At 36.9% G+C, this 13,328-nt stretch overlaps 1 protein-coding gene across 2 annotated transcripts in view; it reads left to right on the top strand.

Annotated features, from left to right (window-relative positions):
- Positions 1 to 13,328, top strand: part of ZFHX4 (zinc finger homeobox 4) — a gene marked incomplete at its 5' end in the record, with an annotated part of 157,172 nt that overhangs the window by 4,166 nt on the left and 139,678 nt on the right. The window lies entirely within an intron of this gene.

Below are 13,328 nucleotides of genomic sequence, written 5' to 3'. Positions count from 1 at the left end.
TGTTCCTTTTATACCTATCTCAGTGGCATGGATTGCTTTACTGGCTTCCCAGAAATACAATAACCTGCTGAGTATTTTCACATATAAAGTAATATTGCTATCCCCCTTTTATTGATTAATTAAAAAAAAAACATAGCATCACTCTTGGCTAAGTGTTAATGGTTATAGGGAACAGATCCCCAAAACTGTGCTACTTCGTGAATGTCTTTTGTTTGGTGTCAAACAGGGGCGATCTAGACAGTGTGTGTGTGTGTTCCGTTGTTTTTCTGTAAGTTTCGAGTAAACACACTCTCCCTTAGCATCAATTGAAAGTCTTCTCTTTAACTCAGTAGTTTTTTGCATGACCTTTCCCAGCTAGTAATGTTTTTATTCCCTCCACTGGGTGTGGCACAAATAAAAATGTTCATTAAATGGCAAATATACTTTTATCTTTGCTGGAAAGAACTATGCAGATGTGATGAATATGTGCAACTGGTGAGCACCATTTATTACACAACTTGTCTTGACTTTTTCTAAACCCTAATTACTGGTTAATTTATTTTGTGAGTTTGTTTACTGGATTGGCTTGATTGTCTTGGTTCTTGTACAAATGTAACAGATTCATTTCTATGATGAATAACTTGGTAACTTATTAAAAAGTTCTTTTGTCTAGAGGATATTAAAATTCAGAAAATATTGCAAACCATTAGTCATTGTAACAAGCTGTAAATATGATTACAAAATCCATTTTGCAAGTGTTATCTATTGATTTATACTAGAAATCAGTGATAACTATACTATCAGGAGTCAACCAGTGATTATAATACCTATGGCTTTTCTAATACTATTTCAAACTATAAACACACAGCAAAAAGGGCAGATCACAATCTCTAGATCAGGTGCTGGAATTATTTATTTGGATTGGGGCTGGCACTGTTAGTTTGGGTTGTTTCTTGAAGTTCAAATTCTAGATTGATGTACTGAGCATGAAAACCCGAGGACGTGGCATGAGAATCTGTAACATTGTTCCTGTGATATCAGTGCTCTGTGGATCAATAACGAAAGCATTAGATTTGGGTACACAGTTTGAGGGGAGTAGCAGCCCAGTGTAAAATGGCAAGCTTCTAAGTCAATGCTATTGGAAATATAATATACAGGATTAATTGTATTATAATTCATAGGCTTTACCATTCAGTTGTCAACTCTTTTTTTTTTTTTTCTATTGATACCTGACCTATTAAAACTTTTAGAATACCTAGGCGAAAAAAACAAACATTAGGTTTGTATAAATAATAGATCTCGACCCTGGGAGCTATATAGAATATTCATGAACTGTTTATATTCACGCAGCTCCTCTAACACTTTAAATTAACATGTTGTGAATAGAAGATATAAATGTACAAATTTTTCTATTTTATTGATCTCATGTGGGAAGCTAAAGAAAGGTAGAGTGTTACTGTTTATCTTCTCAGGAAAGATTGTTTTATCTAATTGTTTGATGATTATTTAAACGTGTGTGTATCTGTGGCTGTTAAGTTTATTCATCCTTTCCTTGACTATGAGATGATCTCCCTCACTATCTGCAGAGCAATTTGCTAAGTGTCAGAGTTAGTGTTGAAGTTTCTTTTCAGGGGGAGTTGGATATTGCCTTCAAATGCAAAAACCAAATGAGATAAAAGCTTGTTTATAAAGAAGGCTTTAAAGCAGAGAGAGCTTGAGATCCCAGAACGAAAGAATAGATGTACTCTTCCCTTAAAAATGTTATAAAGTCATATAAAAATGTATTTGTGCGCCCTCTTCTTTATTTGCTTATCTCTTAAATGCTCAAGTGTCTTTGCAGGCTAGTGTCTAAAAAATGGTCAGCCAACAAACAAAAACATACTTCAAACAAACTTACCTTGAATTAAAAGAAGATTGAGGAGATAAATATTTGAGCTACTGAAACTGGGTATTGGACAATCGAACTATAGTATTTTGTATTATCCTTCAAGGGGCATTCATTATTTCTAGTAGTAGCTAGAAAAATACTCCAGAGTAGTAGTGTGCTGAGGGTGCCTTTTCGAAACTGATTTACAGAAACTGTCTGAGTCAGATATAGAGAATTTTCAAGTGTAGTAATGAGAATATTAGCAAGCTTGGTTGGCTTGTGTCGGCAAAATGAAATTGCTTCGTAAGTAACATTAATTGCTTTTAAATGAGAACCTAACAAATTGGCCTGGGCCTGGAAAAAAAAAATGATGGTTTGTAATAGGCTAAAATATTAAAATTAGACTTAAAATAGTTTCTGAGTTAATGATTAGACAATAATCTCCTATATAAAATTCATTTTCATTAGAAGTTTAATTTATATCATTTTGCATCGTGAATTATTCAGACTTTAAGGGAAAGTGACAAGTAGCAGTTTTAAGACAAATACAGAGCTGTGAGAAAACAGCTTTCCTCATTATTGACAACATATTGATTCATAACACTCTAAATGTGGTGATGTGTCCGTTCAATTTGAATAGACCACTTTACCTCTTGCATTGTCAACCTGGAGCAGTATTACGAAAAGAAGTGGGTGTCCTTATTCCAGTTTAAGGAGGTTAAAGGTTAAAGGTTAAGGGTTAGCTTAAAAGCATCATCTGCCTAGCTGCTTAACTTTAAACTGATCAATTTAATGAAAATCTGTTTTACAGATGTTGTTTTAATGTATTTGGCAGGATTTAGGCAGCTTTAACATTAGACGTATGCTAGTAAAAATTATTTCTTTATTTGACCAGAACAACACCTTTCCTTTTATGTTTAAGGTAGAAGGCTTGTGGGTTATGGTATTTTGGCAAAGGACCCAGAGGCAGAATGTGTTGATGATCTTTCCATATGGACTCAAAAAAGAATACCTTTATGTCTATTGCTAACGATGACTGCAAAAACAAACAAAGCTGTATTCATTTTTTTGGCAGTATTATTTTCCTTAGAATTTTTTAAAAAAGGAATTTTGTTATTGTTAAGGAAATCTTACTCACTTCTTCAAGCAGAATTCTCTGAAGCCCTGAGCACTATTTAATTTTGATTTTTCCTCCAGAAATTTTAATGGTGAAACAAAATTGGTCTAGGAAATTAAAACAACAAAATGAAACTACAGATTGCCCCTAATCTTCTCCTTCCATGTATAAAAGTGTATTTAAGTGAGATTAACGAATACTGAATGCATAGATAGCTACAGTCAGTGTCCTAAGGTAAAGTGTGCACGTGCGTGTACCTACATCAACATCTAGATCTGGATATGATGCAAAGGCAGTGTTTCTTAGCTAATAGCTTTATTGGATTCGATAATATTCTTCTAACTTCACACCTTTGCGTCCTCTACAAATTCTTGTCAGTTGGTATTCACAGAATACATCCTCAATATTTGTAGGATGAATAAGTAAATAGCCTGAGATAAGTATTAAAGAAAACTTTTTACTTCCAACCCGCATTTAAAAAAAAAAAAATGCATTACAATCGGTCTCCTCCTTAAATGATGCCCAACTTTTTCTAAAGAGTTGAGTAAAAAGTTATAATGGAAACCACTTAGCACTACATATTCAAGCCTCAGAAGAACAAATACGACTTTGGCCATATTTCAGTTTTACAGTTAAGTTTATTCTTGGCTCAGAATGGACAAGACTTTTCCAGCCAGCTGATTGGTTTACCCCCATCCTAGGTAGGGCTTGCAAATCCTCTCGCCACACCTGCACGTCAGCTGCTCTTGTATTATATGTATTTTTAAGTGAGTGTTCACAGCTTTGCTGGTTCAAAGTCAAAAGCTTAATCATACCAGCCTTTTTCCTTCCTGCATCTGCTAGTAGTGAAGCAGAATAGTCTGTCTGAATTCCATAATGCTATTTTCATATTTGGATTTCAAATTGGCTGAGAACAGTGAATGAATCTCTTGTCTCCATGGTGAGCAAAAGAACACACGTGGGATTTAGTCCTAGGTAACTTTTAGTGTAACATTCCCTCAAGGAACGTTTTTGGAGTTTTCTCATTATCCATGTTATGGATGAAAGCATCCGGGTTAAGAACTAAAATCAAGGTATGGGGGAGGGTCACAGAAGAGAATGCAAAGAACTACGTTGGGAAAAGTATGTGGCAAGGAAATAAAAAATGGAATAATTAGCTTCACCTACACTTTTTTTTTTTAACTAGTAGGAAATAATAACCCGATCAGTTTGGAATTAACAAAGAATCACAAGCATTTTCATTTCAATAGGCCTGAGTCCAACTTTGCAATTTAAAATCAAATACACCAGATATGTACCGTTTCAATTATTGAACTGTCATTGTCCCGGTGTGATGGTAAAAGAGGTCAGGAGATTGTGTGGTATGCATTTGCATAAAAGTCATTGTGCAAAAGGAAATTGGAATATGTGTGTGTATCTAAGAAACCAAAACAGGTTTTTCTTACTCTTATTCTAGTCATTTGTTTAGATGAAGAAAGCTGTTTTCAGAGATTAACAAAAGTTATTCTTTTTTGTTGCCAAACATTAACCTGAATATGGAAATTTTTTATACTTTTTGGTATTAGTTTCAGATTTATGTTTCTTTCAAGGTTGAAATACACTGTGAAATTTAATTCCGGTTGCAGGATTTCTTTTTAAAAAAGTAATCACAACTCAAATTATTCTATTGTGTTCTCATATGAAAAGACAAGGCAGAGGTTGGGAAAAAAAACAGTTTCTGGGGTGGAACAATAATGTGTGCTTCCATAATACTTATAACTAATAAATACGCAGATCAAATGGAGAGGAGCTGGTTAGCTAATAGCAACTAATAAATCACTGGTGTTTTCAGATCGCAGTGTAATTGGCCAACCCTATCTGCTATGTCTCCTTCTGTTTTTAAGCCTGACATTTGCTGAAGTGTAACTATGTGTTATAGGATGGCTACTCCAGCACAAACAGGGACTTTCTCACTGCTTTCCCGTGGCAAGTACTATATTACATTGTGAACTGAGAACCCTCTTTGTACACTCCTGGAAAAAAAGAATGACTAAAAATCTGTCTATCCAAATATAAAATGTGTATGTTGATGCACCTCAGCCCCTAAAAGGATTACTTTAGACCAGGCATTAGCAAGTTACTACATCCATGTCAGAATTGATAAAGTGATTTTTAGTGTGTGAAATTGTTAACAAACCCAGACAAAATTTTGAGAAAGCCAAGTGTGCAAAGGAACCTTCCCATTTTATCTTTGGCATGTCTTTCCTTAACCAGCACTACCGTCTCCCAACATGTCAGGCACACGCTAGTACGCTCTTCTCTGTTTCTCTGAAATCCTTACTGTTTTATCCCACCTGGACCTTCTCTTCATGGAAGTGCTCCGTGTTGCAAGATTACCCATCTAATTCCCCAAAGAAAACTAGCATTCTCTTAATTAAGGGGAAAGAAGCCTTTTCATAAAAGCAGAATAGTGCAGCCAAAGGTGTAAATGACTTTCAAGTCTTTCCCTGGGTGCATTCTGTTTTGAAGGAACTGCTCAATCTGGATGAATTTTCGAATGTGTGAGGGGGTGTAGTGATGTTGTCAGGGATGGGGATTGGGTAGGGCAGAGCCCCACTTTAAGAGCTTCCCTCACTTACCTCCTTCCGAACCCACACTGCCCCCCACACATCAAACAGCCCCTCATCTCAGAAACACAGTAAAAAATTTGACACTACTATTCACTTCACTTCAGGACCGTGTCAAGTCATACTTTATGACTTACATTATGGTTTTTGTGTAACTTGTGTTCAGTCTCATGTGAGATGTAGGTATGGTTTAACTAAAAGTAGTAAATCGCTTATGCGTCACCCGCCCCGAGGTCATTTAGGTAATGCAGACAAAGGTGTTACCTCATAATTAATGTGCTCTCCCTGCGTGCTTCTTTGGCTTCAGTGTAATAGTCCCTGTCAGTGGGGCTTGTTTAAAATTGCTGAAATGTTCAAATGGGTGCTGGGATGCCACGCGGTAATGCAGCCAGAGTCATATGTTAACCAGGCCTCGCGCTGCTGAAAGGGTCTTGGCCCGGGGTGGAGTGAGGAGGAGCTGGCATGTGCATAATGACCGTGGTTCTGCTTCCAGAACATCTGGCCTGCCTGAGTTCTACTGGAAATGCTTTACCAAGTTTGCTTTGAGTCTGAGCCTATGCTCGGGCTGAGTTCAATTAGACGTGGAGATTTGTTCATTATTCAGATAATTCAAGCCTTAAAAGGCACTTTTCCCAAATTATCAGTGTATTTCAGGAGAGCTCGTGACGATAAGACTTATTCAAGTAAGAGCAGCGATGGAGGCCCAGCCCTAGCTTATGAGGAAACGTCTTCACAGATCCTATAACCTCAGAGGAATGTGGGGATTGGTAGGGGCCCAAAGGCCAGTGTTCTGTTTGCAGAATACCTGAATGCTACCCCAAGTTTTATACTTCTCATGGATACAGAAGCATTGATTGAGCACTTACTGTGTGCCAGCTCATGGTCTCTGTTGATGGAAGTTGTGTCCCATTAATATGGTAGGGTGTAAGCCGTCTTCTCTAGAGTGATGCTTCTGAGCTCACTCTGTTCTTCCAGTGGCAGGAAGAGTAATAAAATTAAGGTTTGAACCCCATCCACTATCCATCAGAGGTTTCCATGGCTTTTCTTTGACAGCAGCTGGTCCAAGGACCGAGTGTGACCGCTCCGTTGGGTCATCAGTAGTTGTAAGGCGCTGTCGCTTGATCATCTCGACTTCTTCTTGTTGCTCTCTTGCATTGCAAGACTTTATTGATCAGTTTTAGACAAGGGTCATGGTGGGAATTTAAGGCAGTACAGAGCTTTTCTATTAGTGGGCACATTTATGGTTTCTTCATACATGAGGATGATGCTACTGATGTATGACCTAGAAAATGAAGAAGAAAACCGCTTAATAAAGAACGCAAAACGTTAGATTACAATGTCAGTCAACCCCCTTATAGGATCAGGATGCTAATTTAGTTTGACTTTTGAAGAATCTTTGTGAGTTCAGTTTATAATACTGTCAGTCAGAGTTCTCCTTCAAGATAAATTATTACAAGGACAAGATTGTTATTATCCTAGATAATAACAGTTACATGTGGTAACATTTTGTTTCACTTGGCTTTATAATCTTATATTAATATTCTAGTTTTCTTATCTTTAAGGAAAAATTCTTTTGTAGCTTTGAGTATAATATATGTATTGTATTAAATATGTACATGTCAATATAAAAGTATATTGGGCCATACACACAATACTTTATTGATTCAGATTTTCCTAAAGCCCTTCTTTGACTGGAAACATTAGGTAGCATAGAATACGCAACTCTCCCTTCTTGTTGCTTACAGAATAAATGTCAAGGTTGTGTTTTCCCATTAGGCAATCTTTTAAAGAGTAATGTAGGGGAAGGTTAAAGTTGAAAAATTCTATGTCTCTGGTTATCTGCTGATAAAATTAGTGGAATGCAGAGCTGAAGATGGCAAGAAATGAGTTATTGATAGGTCCAACTGTACTGCTTAACTCAGGTTTGGGAGGGAAGCTTTTAAAGTTTTAAAATATTGATTTTTTCATCCATGATTGTGTCCTGTGTCAAGAAGAGCCTCGTTTATAAATAGATTTGGCAATTTATTGTCTATGTATGACTGATGCGATACTGGGAAGATATCTTACCAATAATATCCCTTCATCTGATGGCAAATATTCTGTCAAAGGTAAAACCATATGGATAATTGACATCCATTTATCCATTTAAAAAGAGGACATACGCTGACAACAATCATAAGAAGTTAGACTTTTCGTTTGTATTATCTGATTTTACTCTTCCTAACAGTTATGTGTTACTGTTCCCATTTTGACATAAGGGAAATTGAGATTCAGAGCAAAATGCCTTGCTCAAGTCCTCACAGATAGTAAGGGCCTGTGCTGGAGTTCTAGCCCACATTATGAGGCTCTGTTAATAAGAAAACTTTCTGTTGCACTTGAGGATAGGAAGAGCAGAGAGTGGGAAAGGAGAAGGAAGGGCAGAGTGCCAGAGGCAAACAACAATTTTGTCTAGGGCTTAATCATTTCGGAGCCCACTCTTATTCCTTCAAGTTAGCAGATTCCCTTAAAGACACTGCAGATGTGATGTAACGCAAGAGCGGGCCAGGGTGAACACAGCCAACTAGAAAGATGAACTTAACACCTGTTGGGTCATCGACAGGCTGAAAGGAGAAACTGCTGGTTAAAATTGTTGCCTGAGTATCTCCTGCCACAACGGAATTCTTTCCCTTTAAAGAAACTTCCTTTTGCTGGCATTTTTGGGTGTTTGGTGTATTAAATAGAAAGAACTAATAGAATATTTATCACTTCTAGTGCCTGAGCTCTCAGTGCTTGCAAGTTAAGCACCTTTGGAAGCTGCATTAATTCATTCAGGTCGCCAGGGTATTTCAGCAGTAATGTACTAAATGGTACCCCGCTGACCTGAAAGAGGGAATGTGCCTCCCTAAGCATTTAACTTCCTAAATAGGAACAACTAAAGCACAGTCTACTCTCTGCCCAGAGCTCAATTCCCTTTTCCTGGCATCCTTATAACTACTGGAGGGAGTTATTCACTTGCTACTTACTATTCACTTGCTACTTACTTACCTAGTTTTGAAAAAAATAATCTTGTTTTGTATTATTATTATTATTAATTTTTGCTTTTATTTTTCACTTCTTATTTTCATCCATTTTAGTTACAAGGTTCCAGAATTTTTCTTTTCACTGTATGTTTCTTTTTCTTTTTCTTTTTTTTTTTTTAAGATTATTTATTTATTTATTTGACAGAGGGAGAGAGATCACAAGCAGGGAGGGCAGTAGGCAGAGAGAGGGGGAAGTAGGCTCCCTGCTGAGCAGAGAGCCCGATGCAGGCTCGATCCCAGGACTCTGAAATCATGACCTGAGCGGAAGGCAGAGGCTTATCCCACTGAGCCACCCAGGCACCCCTCTACTGTATGTTTCTAATGCACTCCCTTCCTCTCTCTCCTTGAAATTTTGTTAATGATTCCAACGTAAAGCCCCAAATCTCCTTAGAACTATTCTCATTGACTCAACTTAAGAGATGCTGGGGGTAAAATCTTGTGTTCCTAAACCTGGCTGCCTCTTCCTGCAAAAAAGTGTCAGTCATTAATGATGTTGCAGTTGACCACTTTCATTAATGAAACGTTCTTCTATTGAAAAGCAAGAATTGTCTCTGTTTGGGAATGACAGAATTGTTAGCAATACAGAGTCTCCCAATATCTGTAACTGGTGTGTGTAAAGCATGCAAACACAGTCTGATAATTATAATGCGTAGTACCCTTCAAAGACTTCAGATATTTCTAGCTATTCATTTGGCACGCCTGAAAATAACACCAGCATATGTCCTTAGGGCCTAAAACCATTCACTGTTCAACTGTGAGAAATCAGGTAGCAAGTCTGATTGCCATCACCTCTGAAAGAGAGTCAGTTTTCAAGGCGTCTCCTTTAAACTCAACATCTATTAGCCCTTACCACTGAGTAGTAAGTGACACCAGACATGGGGAGGGGAGAGGATTCTTAATTTTCACATCAAATAAATAGTGTTGTTTTTAAAAATAAAATTAACCTGCCGAAATAGGAATGATGCAAACACCGGAATATACATTTTAGAATTTGGTTTGTTTGGTGAATCTATATTACACAGTGCTTTAGAAGGGAGAAAACTGGCTCCTCTTTACTATGTCATACTTTTTAAATCGAGGCCCCTTAGTGTCCTTTGAGAAATAATTTGGCTAAAAGCAAGTTCTTGGTTATTATTATTTTTTGTTTATTATAATTTTTATTAGCACATTAAGTAATTTTAAAAAACCCTATTTGGATGGAACAATTGTACCAAGTTTTTCCATGATGAGTATTCCCTGAGAAGAATAACCAAATAACCAAACTCATAACCAAGCTCCTGAAAAATAGACCCAAGGGGAATTCATAAATAACTTTTTTTCAGAGAAATACAGTCATTGGCTCTCATAATTCCTTAAATATTAGAAAAACCAAGATGGGCTTTATAAAGAATTACTTAGTTTTTAGAGTGTTCATTCTCAACACAGAGGATAGAATTACCATCTTTAACTCATAAATGCAAAAACGTGTTCCTAATTGCTTAATTTTGTAGACAGTTCTTTAGATATATGTTTCCAGATAGACCCTCAAGTATGGTATTTACTTATAAGTCCTTATGGCATGTACTAGGTCATTTTGTTTCTTCTTCTTCTTCTTCTTTTTTTTTTTTTTGGCTTATTAGCCAGATTTTCTTTATTTTTTTTTTACTATTTTTTAAATTAACATATAATGTATTATTTGTTTCAGGGGTACAGGTCTGTGATTCATCAGCCTTACACAATTCACAGCACTCTCCATAGCACATGCCCTCCCCAATGTCCATCACCCAACCATCCCATCCATCCACCTTCCTCCCCTCCAGCAACCCTCAGTTTGTTTCCTGAGATGAGGATTCTCTTATGGTTGTCTTCTGGTTGTCTACTTCCCCAGTCCCATCTTGTTTCATTTTTCCCTCCCTTCCCCCATGACCCCCTGCCCTGCCTTCTTGTAGAACTATGGCTACCCCTTTAATTATGATGGTTTGATAACTTACTGGAAAATCACTGATGCAGAAGTACATTGAAATTAACATATATATACATATATGCATACATAGATATACATGTTAACACTTTTCCAAAAAGTAAACAATTTAATCCTCTATCAATGGGTGTAGAAAAATGCGGATATAGGGGCACCTGGGTGGTTCAGTCAGTTAAGTGTCTGCCTTTGGCTCAGGTCATGATCTCAGGGTCCTGGGATCTAGCCTCATGTTGGCTCTCTGCTCAGCAGGGTGTCTGCTTCTCTCTCTCCCTCCCAAATAAATAAATAAAATCTTAAAAAGAAAAAGAAAAATGTGGATATATTCAGGTCTCATGTGTTAAGTAGTTGAAAAGGCAAAATGCCAGTACTCCAGTAATGTTTTCAGTACATATCCAGGGAAACCTACTTATAATTATTTTATTCAAACTGTAAAAAAAATTGCATGCATGCATATGGGTGTGTGTGTGTACATGAGCGCACGTGTGTGTGTGTGTGTATGTGTGTATAAGAGAGAAAAAAGAATACAGTATATGAAGACTTATTTTTAAAAAATTGATGAAGATCATGAGTTAATCATTAATACCCACTTACTCCATTTTTAAGTAAATGGCAGAAATCTCTTCCTGCACATTGTAAGTGTTCTTGTTCTCTAGAGATAATAAACCTTTGATGATGTTGTGCAAGACTCGTCAGCAAGCACTGAAATCAGTTCTGTATGTACACATGACTAATCAAAGGTTCAGGGAACAGGATATGATTTGGTAAAAGTGATAGGTTTCCAAAAAGTAAATGGCCTCACTAATTGTGGGAGCATATTAAGCCTTTTTTCTCCTTACAAAAGGCAGGGCCTAGTCCCCCATTGGAGCAGATATCTCTTCACAAAGCCTTAAGCACTACGTGTTTTTAAAAAGTATCTTTAAAAGCGAAGGTGTTCTCAAATGAATGCCTACCTAATTAGTGCTCTATTCTTTTCTTTGTCTTAAAGTTACAACAGATACCATAAGACGTTTAGACTCAGAATGATCCTTGAAACTCAGGGAACTGGGTAACCAGAACAAATATCTCCTTAAGCCAATCAAATGTATGATGTCCACAGTGGAAAAATGATGGAATAAGACAACAATCTCAATAATTTACCAGGACATTATATAGGAAAATGTGACTACAAGTTTCAAGAAGTCAGTTCTAAATCAGAAACGGAAGGAACTAAAGTTATATGCTACAAAATCTACCATGTGAACAGTACAATGAATGTTGTCTTCTGCTTTGCGGCTTTTTAAAAAACAATTCCATATATATTGATATAGAATTTATATTTATTGAATATGATTGATATAGAATTCATATTCCATGAAATTCAGCCATTTAAATTATGCAATGAAATATTTCATTTTTTAAAAAAATATTTTATTTATTTATTTATTTGACAGAGAGAGAGATCACAAGTAGGGAGAAAGGCAGGCAGAGAGAGAGGGTGAAGAAGGCTCCCCGCTGAGCAGAGAGCCCGATATGGGGCTCGATCCCAGGACCCTGGAATCATGACCCGAGCCGAAGGCAGAGGCTCAACGACTGAGACACCCAGGCGCCCGGAAATATTTCATTTTTTAAAAAATTTTTTTGAAGTAATCTCTGTGTCCAGTGTGGGGCTCAAACTTACAACTCCAAGATCAAGAGCCCCATGCTCCCCTGACTGAATCAGGCGGGCATCCCACAATGAAATGGGGTTTTTTTAAGACTAGTCACAGAAGTATGCAGCCAACACAATCAATTTCAGAACAGGGTCAACACTCCAGAAAGAAATCCTGTCCAATTTAGTCCACCCCTGAATAATCCCATCCCTGATCTCCTGGCCCTAGGCAACCACAAGTTGCTTTTTGTCTGTGTAGATTTGCCTGTTTTGGACATTTCATTTAAATGGAATTTATACTATATGTGGTACTTTATGACTGACTTCTTTCGCTTAGCATAATACTTTCAAAATTCATCCATATTGTAGTGTGTCTCTGTATTCATACCTTTTTATTTTAATTTATTTTATTTTTAATTATTTATTTAAATGCAGTTTACTTAACATATACTGTATTATAGGGGTACAGTTTAGTGATTCATCAATTGCATATAACTCCCAGGGTTCATTACATCAAGTGCCCATCGCCCTGTTACCCCATCCTCTCACCCACTTCTTAGCTTTCTATTATGGAATTTCCATTGTATGGATAAACTGCATTTTCTTAATCCTCTCTTCAGCTGGTGGGCATTTGAGTTGTTTCCACTTTTTGGCTATTAAGAGTAACGATGCTGTGAACATTTGTGGACAAGTGTTTCTGTGGACATATGTTTTTGTTTCTCTTTGATATTCATCCAAGAATGGCATTGCTGCATTGGCCGTCACTGTGTCAACTTCACTGTCATTTCTGCCGGTTACTTCTTATTTTGTACCTGGTCAGCTCCTTCCTTTTCCTTTAATTCTTTAAATATTTCTTTTCCTTTATTTTTTTCTTTTTTTTTCCCCCCAGTCACCCAACCTTATGCATCTTCTGCTCTACTTTGGCCAATGAATTCAGGGAAGAAATTAACACTAACATTTCCTGAGCACTTATTAGGTGGTGGATAATCATCTTCTAAGTTAAAAAAATAATTAACTCACTAAATCAAACAGCAACCCTATTAGGTCAGTACTATTATTATGCCCATCTTGAAGATGAGGAATTAAAGCAATGAAAGCTTAATTTATCTAACA

The sequence above is a fragment of the Martes martes genome, assembly GCF_963455335.1.
Source record: "Martes martes genome assembly, chromosome: 4".
Lineage (NCBI taxonomy): Eukaryota > Metazoa > Chordata > Mammalia > Carnivora > Mustelidae > Martes > Martes martes.
The sequence above is the reverse complement of the archived record's forward strand: the minus strand, read 5'-3'. Positions and strand labels throughout refer to the sequence as shown.